At 38.6% G+C, this 9,812-nt stretch overlaps 1 non-coding gene across 1 annotated transcript; it reads right to left on the bottom strand.

Moving 5' to 3' along the window:
* Positions 1-1,159: 1,159 nt before the first annotated feature.
* Positions 1,160-1,266, bottom strand: LOC112412024 (U6 spliceosomal RNA). Its single transcript, XR_003005715.1, has one exon. It is a non-coding gene; the product is annotated as a U6 spliceosomal RNA (small nuclear RNA).
* Between the last annotated feature and the right edge of the window lie 8,546 nt (positions 1,267-9,812).

The following is a 9,812-nucleotide window of genomic DNA, read 5'->3' as shown; positions in this document are numbered from 1 at the left end:
TTGTGGCTATTAATTCAACCCTGGATGGTTATCAAGCACTTGCAATTTAGAATATCTCTTTGTAATTCCTGGATTTCTTTTCCTAAAGTCTGACATGTTTAGAATATCTTCATTTTAATAGAATATTTAAGTCTTAATGAAACTGATAGAATGACCTCTTCTTAAACTCAGACAAAATATTCACACCATATTGTCAATGGACCTAGTTATCATCTTTTTATCCTTCAAAGACTAATTCCCTGCCAATTTGGATTAAATTTCTGTTGCATAATTACCAAGAACCTCAGGAATCTCTATGTCTTTTGCAGTCTTAAAAAAAAAAGACCTTTAACTTTGCTTAATTACTTTCTTGTCCACAAGGATCGAGATATGTGATGTCTGCCCTTTATCCCTAGAACTTCTCCAAATTCTTCCCCTAATGCACCAGTGAGTGATTTCTTATATTTATTTATTTTTATTTATTTATTTTTTAACATCTTTATTGGGGTATAATTGCTTTACAATGGTGTGTTAGTTTCTGCTTTATAACAAAGTGAATCAGCTATACATATACATATGCTCCCATGTGTCTTCCCTCTTGCGTCTCCCTCCCTCCCACTCTCCCCATCCCACCCCTCCAGGCTGTCCCAAAGCCCCGAGCTAATATCCCTGTGCCTTGTGGCTGCTTCCCCCTAGCTATCTACCTTACTACGTTTGTTAGTGTGTATATGTCCATGACTCTCTCTCGCCCTGTCAAAACTCACCCTTCCCCCTCCCCATATCCTCAAGTCCGTTCTCCAGTAGGTCTGCGCCTCTATTCCTGTCTTATCCCTAGGTTCTTCATGACATTTTTTTTCCTTAAATTCCATATATATGTGTTAGCATACGGTATTTGTCTTTTTCTTTCTGACTTACTTCACTCTGTATGACAGACTCTAGGTCTATCCATCTCATTACAAATAACTCAATTTCATTTCTTTTTAAGGCTGAGTAATATTCCATTGTGTATATGTGCCACATCTTCTTTATCCATTCGTCCGATGATGGGCGCTTAGGTTGTTTCCATCTCCGGGCTATTGTAAATAGAGCTGCAATGAACATTTTGGTACATGACTCTTTTTGAATTTTGGTTTTCTCAGGGTATATGCCCAGTAGTGGGATTGCTGGGTCATATGGTAAAAAAAATATGGAACGCTTCACGAATTTGCGTGTCATCCTTGCACAGGGGCCATGCTAATCTTCTCTGTATCGTTCCAATTTTAGTATATGTGCTGCCGAAGCGAGCACTCTTATATTTAGTATATGTTTGCTCTCTGTATTTTCATGATGCTATAAAACATTTGAGCTTTTTAAATGGAGTATGGGCATCAGTGACAAACAGTACAGGCACTGAAGACACAGCATGGCTGGTTTGAGTTTTTCTCCTTCGCCAAACAGAACTGGACTTATTCATTCATAAATCTTTTCTTGTTCTTTAAGCAAATGTATATTGATCTGAGTTCAATGACAAAACCCAAACCGGATAAAATCAAAGAATATGAAAAAAATAGAAGGAGCCATTGTGCATCTTTACTTTTTGTCTCCTAACTGGGCTTCCCACACCCATTCTTGCTTTCTCACAGATTCATCTCTACCCAGTAGAGTATCCTTTTTAAAACATGAACCTAAACATAAAACACCAGGCTTTAAAACACAAAACACCAGACTTCTGCTTAAAGTATTCAATAATTTCCTATGGATTTCTGGCAAGATCAAATCATTGAAAGGCCTAAAAACAGAAAATCTGAGTCTTGCCTACCTCACAATATTATTGCACCAAAATGACTTTTCATTATTTTAATCTTTATTTAATCTTTATTATGTATATCTTTATTGGAGTATAATTGCTTTACAATGGTGTGTTAGTTTCTGCTGTATAACAAAGTGAATCAGTTATATGGATACATATATCCCCATATCACCTGCCTCTTGCGCCTCCCTCCCACCCTCCCTATCCCACCCCTGTAAGTGGTCACAAAGCATCAAGCTGATCTCCCTGTGCTATGCAACTGCTTCCCACTAGCTATCTATTTTACATTTGGTAGTGTATACATGTCCATGCCACTCTCTCACTATGTCCCATCTTACCCTTGCCTCTCCCCATGTGCTCAAGTCCATTCTCTATATCTGCATCTTTATTTCTGTCCTGTCCCGAGGTTCTTCAGAAACATTTTTTTTTGGATTCCATATAAAAGGCTTAGCATATAGTATTTGTTTTTCTCTTTCTGACTTACTTCACTCTGTATGACAGACTGTAGGTCCATCCACCTCATTACAAATAACTCAATTTAGTTTCTTTTTAATGGCTGAGTAATATTCCATTGTATATATGTGACAAATCTTCTTTATACATTCATTTCTCAATTAACACTTAGGTTGCTTCCATGTCCTTGCTATTGTAAATAGTGCTGGAATGAACATTGTGGTACACGACTCTTTTTGAATTATGATTTTCTCAGGGTATGTGCCCAGTAGTGGGCTTGCTGGGTGGTATGGTAGTTCTATTTTTAGCTTTTTAAGGAATCTCTATACTGTTCTCCACAGTGGCTGTATCAATTTACATTCCCACCAACAGTGCAAGAGGGTTCCCTTTTCTCCACACCCTCTCCAGCATTTATTGTTTGTAGATTTTTTGATGACGGCCATTCTGAGCGGTGTGAGGTGATACCTCATTGTAGTTTTGATTTGCATTGTTCTAATGATTAATGATGTTGAGCATCCTTTCATGTGTTTGTTGGCAATCTGTATATCTTCTCTGGAGAAATTTCTATTTGGGTCTTCTGCACATTTGTGGATTGGGTTGTTTGTTTTTTTGATATTGAGTTGCATGAGCTGCTTTTAAATTTGGAGATTAATCTTTGTCAGTTGCTTCATTTGCAAATGTTTTCTCCCATTCTGAGGGTTGTCTTTTCATCTTGTTTATGGATTCCTTTGCTGGGCAAAAGCTTTGAAGTTTCATTAGGTCTCATTTATTTATTTTTGTTTTTATTTCATTTCTCTAGGAGGTGGGTCATGAAGGATCTGGCTGTGATTGATGTCATAGAGTGTTCTGCCTACATTTTCATCTAAGCGTTTTATAGTGTCTGGCCTTACATCTAGGTCTTTAATCCATTTTGAGTTTATTTTTGTGTATGGTGTTAGGGAGTGTTCTAATTTCATTCCTTTACATGTAGCTGTCCAGTTTTCACAGCACCACTTATCAAACAAGCTGTCTTTTCTCCATTGTATATTCTTGCTTCCTTTATCAAAGATAAGGTGACTATACGTGCATGGGTTTATCTCTGGGCTTTCTATCCTGTTCCATTGATCTATATTTCTGTTTTTGTGCCAGTACCATACTGTCTGGATTGCTGTAGCTTTGTAGTCTAGTCTGAAGTCAGGAAGCCTGATTCCTCCTGCTCCATTTTTCCCTCTGAAGATTGCTTTGGCTCTTCAGGGTCTTTTGTGTTTCCATACGAATTGTGAATTTTTTTGTTCTAGTTCTGTGAAAAATGCCGTTGGTAGTTTGATAGGGATTGCATTGAATCTGTAGATTGCTTTGGGTGGTATAGTCATTTTCACAATATTGATTCTTCCAATCCAAGAACATGGTATATCTCTCCATCTGTTTGTATTGTCTTTAATTTCTTTCATCAGTGTCTTATAGATTTCTGCATACAGGTCTTTTGTCATCTTAAGTAGGTTTATTCCTAGGTATTTTATTCTTTTAGTTGCAATGGTAAATGAGAAGGTTTCCTTAATTTGTCTTTCAGATTATTCATCATTAGTGAATAGTAATGCAAGAGATTTCTGTGCATTATTTTTGTATCCTGTTACTTTACCAAATTCATTGATTAGCTCTAGTAGTTTTCTGGTAGCATCCTTAGGATTCTCTATGTATAGTATCATGTCATCTACAAACAGGGACAGCTTTACTTCTTTTCCAATTTGGATTCCTTTTATTTCTTTTTCTTCTCTGATTGCTGTGGCTAAAACTTCCAAAGCTATGTTGAATAACTGGTGAGAGTGGACACCCTTGTCTTGTTCCTGATCTTAGAGGAAATAGTTTCATGTTTCACCCTTGAGAATGATATTGGCTGTGGGTTTGTCATATATGGCCTTTATTATGTTGAGGTAAGTTCCCTCTATGCCTACTTTCTGCAAAATTTTATTCATAAATGGGTGTTGAATTTTGTTGAAAGCTTTTTCTGCATCTATTGAAATGATCATATGTTTTTTCTCCTTCAATTTGTTAATATCATTTATCACATTGATTGATTTGCATATATTGAAGAATTCTTGCATTCCTGGGACAAACCCCCTCGATCATGATGTATGATCCTTTTAATGTGCTGTTGAATTTTGTTTGCTAGTATTTTTTTGAGGATTTCTGCATCTATGTTCATCAGTGATATTGGCCTGTAGTCTTCTTTTTTGTGTGTGTGACATCTTTGTCTGGTTTTGGTATCAGGGTGATGGTGGCCTTGTAGAATGAGTTTGGGAGTGTTTCTCCCTCTGCTATATTTTGGAAGAGTTTGAGAAGGATAGGTGGTGGCTCTTTCTAAGTGTTAGATAGAATTCACCTGTGAAGCCGTCTGGTCCTGGGCTTTTGTTTGTTGGAAAATTCTTAATCACAGTTTCAATTTCAGTGCTTGTGATTGGTCTGTTTTTGTTTTCTATTTTTTCCTGATTCAGTCTTGGAAGGTTATTCTTTTCTAAGAATTTCTCCATTTCTTCCAGATTGTCCATTTAATTATCATAAAGTTGCTTGTAGTAATCTCTCATGATCCTTTGTATTTCTGCAGTGTCAGTTGTTACTTCTCCTTTTTCATTTCTAATTCTACTGATTTAAGTCTTTTCCCTTTCTTTTTGTGATGAGTCTGGCTAATGGTTTATCATTTTTTTTTATCTTCTCAAAGAACCAGCTTTTAGTTTTATTGTTCTTTGCTATCATTTGCTTCATTTCTTTTTCATTTATTTCTGGTCTGATTTTTATAATTTCTTTCCTTCTGCTAACATTGGGGGTTTATTATTTTTTTCTCTAATTGCTTTAGGTGAAAGGTTAGGTTATTTTTTTTTTGATATTTTTCGTGTTTCTTGAGGTAGGATTATATTGGTATAAGCTTCCCTCTTAAAACTGCTTTTGCTCCATCCCATAGGTTTTGGGTCATCATGTTTTCATTGTTATTTGTTTCTAGGTATTTTTTTATTTCCTCTTTGATTTCTTCAGTAATGTCTTGGTTATTATGTAATGTATTGTTTAGCATCTATGTGTTTGTAATTTTTTTCCTGTAATTGATATCTAGTTTCATAGGGTTGTGGTCAGAAAAGATAACTGCTTGATACAATTTCAATTTTCTTGAATTTACCAAGGCTTGATTTGTGACCCAACATATGATATATCCTGGTGAGTGTTCCATGAGCACTTGAGAAGAAAGTGTATTCTGTTGTTTCAAATATCAATTAAGTCCATCTGTTTAATGTGTCATTTAAAACTTGTGTTTCCTTTTCTTATTTTTATTTCGATGATCTATCCATTGGTGAAAGTCGGGTGTTAAAGTTCCCTACTGTGGTTGTGTTACTGTTGATTTCCCCTTTTAAGGCTGTTAGCATTAGCCTTATGTATTGTGGTGCTCCTATGTTGGGTGCATAAATATTTACATTTCTTCTTCTTGGATTGATCCCTTGATCATTATGTAGTGTCCTTCTTTGTCTCTTATAATAGTCTTTATTTGAAAGTCTATTTTCTCTGATATGAGAATTGCTACTCCAGCTTTCTTTTGATTTCCATTTGCATGGAATATCTTTTTCCATCCCCTCACTTTCAGTCTGTATGTGTCCCTAGGTATGAAGTGGATCTCTTGTAGACAGCATATATATGGGTCTTGTTTTTGTATCCAGTCTATGTCTTCAGTTGGAGCATTTAATCCATTTACATTTAAGGTAATTAGTGATATTTATGTCCCTATTACCATTTTCTTAATTGTTTTGGGTTTGTTATTGTAGGTCTTTTCCTTCTCTTGTGTTTCCTGCCTAAAGAAGTTCCTTTAGCATTTGTTGTTGGTGGTGTTCTGAATACCCTCCAAAGCTGGTTTGGTGGTGCTGAATTCCCTTAACTTTTGTTGTCCTTAAAGGTTTTAATTTCTCTGTTGAATCTGAATGAGATCCTTGCTGTGTAGAGTAGTCTTGGTTTTAGGTTTTTCCCTTTCATCACTTTAAGTATGTCTTGCCACTCCTTTCTGGCTCGCAGAGTTTCTGCTGAAAGATCAGCTGTTAACCTTATGGGGATTCCATGTATGTTATTTGTTGCTTTCCCTTTCTGCTTTTAATATGTTTTCTTTGTATTTAATTTTTGATAGTTTGATTAATATGTGTCTTCGTGTGTTTCTCCTTGGATTTATCCTGTATGTAGCTCTCTGCACTTCCTGGACTTGATTGACTATTTCCTTTCCCATATTAGGGAAGTTTTCAACTATAATCTCTTTAAATATTTTCTCATTCCCTTTCTTTTTCTCTTCTTCTTCTGGGACCCCTATAATTCGAAAGTTGGTGTGTTTAATGTTGTCCCAGAGGTCTCTGAGACTGACCTCAATTCGTTTCATTCTTTTTTCTTTATTATGCTCTGCATTAGTTATTTCCACACTTTTGTTTCCAGGTCACTTATCCGTTCTTCTGCCTCAGTTATTCTGCTATTGATTCCTTCTAGAGAATTCTTAATTTCATTTATTGTGTTGTTCATCATTGTTTGTTTGCTTTAGTTATTCCAGGTCCTTTTTATACGTTTCTTGTATTTTCTCATTCTATTTCCAAGATTTTGGATCATCTTTACTATCATTCTGAATTTTTTGTCAGGTAGCCTGCTTATTTCCTCTTCATTTGTTTGGTCTGGTGGTTTTTACCTTGCTCCTTCATCTGTTGTGTATTTCTGTCTTCTCATTTTGGTTAACTTACTGTGTTTGGGGTCTCCTTTTCACAGACTGCATGTTTGTAGTTTCCCATTGTTTTTGGTGTCTGCCCCCAGTGTGTAATGTTGGTTCAGTGTGTTGTGCTGGTTCCCTGGTGGAGGCGACTGGTGCCTGTGTTCCAGTTGATGAGGCTGGATCTTTTCTTTCTGGTGAACAGGGCCACATCTGGTGGTGTGTTTTGGGGTGTCTATGAACTTATTCTGATTTTATGCCGCCTCTCTGCTAATATGTTGTTTTCCTGTCTTGCTAGATGTTTGGCATGGGGTGTCCAGCACTGGAGCTTGCTGGTCATTGAGTGGAGCTGGGTCTTAGTGTTGAGATGGAGATCTGTGGGTGAACTCTCACCAATAGATATTACAAGGGGCCGGGTGGTCTCTGGTGGACCAAGGTCCTGAACTCGGCCCTCCCACCTCAGAGGCTCAGGCCTGACACCTGGCTGCAGCTCCAAGACTCTGTCAGCCACACAGCTTAGAAGAAAAGGGAGAAAAAAGAAAGAAAAAAAATAATTATAACTAAATTTTAAAAATATTAAAATAAAAAACTTTAAATATTATTTAAATAAAACTTAAAATGTAATAATAATAAAAAAAGGAAAAGAGCAACCAAACCAATAAACAAATCCACCAATGATAAAAAGTTCTAAAAACTATACTAAGATAAACATAAAAATCAGGAACAAATCAGTTGCAGACAGCAAACTCCAAGTCTACAGTTGCTCCCAAAGTACACCACCTCAATTTTGGGATGATTCATTGTCTATTCAGGTATTCCACAGATGCAGCGTACATCAAGTTAATTGTGGAGATTTATTCTGCTGCTTCTGAGGCTGCACAGAGAGATTTCCCTTTCTCTTCTTTGTTCACACAGCTCCTGGGGTTCAGCTTTGGATTTGGCCCCACCTCTGCTTGTAGGTTGCCCTTTGGTGTCTGTTCTTCACGTAGACAGGAGGGGGTTTAAAGGAGCAGCTGATTCGGGGGATCTGGGTCACTCAGGCTGAGGCAAGGGAAGGGGTACAGAATGTGGGGTGAGTCAGTGGCGACAGAGGCCGGTGTGATGTTGCAACAGCCTGAGGCATGCCATGTGTTCTCCCCGGGAAGTTGTCCATGGATCACGGGACCTTGGCAGTGGTGGGCTGCACAGGCTTCTGGGAGGTGAGGACGTGTGCTTGCGCACAGGATTCTTGGTGGCTGCAGCAGCAACCTTAGTGTTTCATGCCCATCTCTTGTGTCCACGTTGATAGCCACAGCTCATGCCCATCTCTGGAGCTCTTTTAGGTGGTGTTCTGAATACCCTCTCCTCGTGCACTCCAAAACAATGGTCTCTTGACTCTTAGGCAGTTCCAAACTTTTTCCCAGACCCCCTCCCAGCTAGCTGTGGTGCACTAGACCCTTTCAGGCTGTTTTCATGCAGCCAACCCCATTCCTCTCCCTGGGATCTGACTTCTGAAGCCCAAGCCTCAACTCCCAGCCCACACCCACTCTGGTGGATGAGCAGACAAGCTTTCAGACTGGTGAATGCTGGTCAGCACCAATGCTCTGTGCAGGAATCTCTCCATTTTGCCCTTTGCAACCCTGTTGTTGCGCTCTCCTCCGTGGCTCTGAAGCTTCCCCCCCGCCCATTGGCTCCGAAGCTTCCCCACCACAACCCCAGTCTCTGCCAGTGAAGGGCCTTCCTAGTGTTTGGAAACTTTTCCTACTTCACAGCTCCCTCCCAGAAGTGGAGGTCCCACCCCTATTCTTTTCTCTCTGTTTTTCCTTTTTTCTTTTGCTCTGCCCATCTTTCGGGAAGTCTGAGGTCTTCTGCCAGCATTCAAAAGGTGTTCTGTAGGAGTTGTTCCACATATAGATGTATTTTTTATGTATCTGTGGGGAGGAAGGTGATCTGCACGTCTTACTCCTCTGTCATCTTGAAGGTCCTCAAGATGACTTCTTGATTCAGCTTCATGGTCTGATTTCAGACCCTTCAACATGCCCTGCTTCCTCTCACCACAGGACATTTGCACATGTGCCCTCTGCCTGGAATGCTCTCTCTTCACCCACACAGCCCCATTCTGACAATTTCCCATTCATTTCTTAAATTCCCGTAAAGATACTGCTCCTTTGGGGAAACCTTCTCTGAATGCCTCCCCTCAACCAGGTTGAGTAACCAGTTATATACTCTGACTTCTGAAATAAGTTTTTTATCACTCATAATTGTAATTTGCAACTTTTATGACTATTTGGATTGATATACAACTCTCTCATTATCATGTAAGCCCCAATAGGGCACAAAGTAAGTCTGTTTTTGTTTACCGTTTTGTCTGCATCACCTAGCAAAGTCCTGGAAAATGGAAATATTCTTGTTGGTTAAATGAATCAATTGGTGTTTCTGGGCCAGGCTTTTCTAAAACACAGGTCTGTAAAATCATTATGTTTCTTGTATTCTACATTTAGTGTACTAATAACCTGGACCACTGCAGCCTGAACAATTCATTCTCATAATTCAGCAAAGGGAAAAGAGGACTTTTCAAGCCACTGACTGTAGCATTTAGATTTCTTCACACTATTATTTTTTGCTCTGCTATAATTGTGGTCTGAGTCAAAAGGAAGCATAATCATATCACAAGACCCCTGGGGCAGGTAGGGAGGTTAAAGAGTGGGAAGCAGTCACTGACCAGGAATATGTGTAGACAGACAGTAAGAAACCCCTAAGCTGTGATCAGTATCAAAGCAATGGTTAGAGTAATTCAGGACTATAAGAACACAAAACCTCAGAATTGGGGAATCTGTAATGGAGGAGAAATGCAATAAAGAACAGCTGGGTCTGGAAGGAGTTTTGAATTTACATGAGAACTGAGCGATTACCACTGTA

This window comes from Neophocaena asiaeorientalis, unplaced genomic scaffold, assembly GCF_003031525.2.
Source record: "Neophocaena asiaeorientalis asiaeorientalis breed wild unplaced genomic scaffold, Neophocaena_asiaeorientalis_V1.1 scaffold906, whole genome shotgun sequence".
Taxonomy (NCBI): Eukaryota; Metazoa; Chordata; class Mammalia; order Artiodactyla; family Phocoenidae; genus Neophocaena; species Neophocaena asiaeorientalis.
Note: the sequence above shows the minus strand (reverse complement) of the source record. Positions and strands in the feature narration are given on the sequence as shown.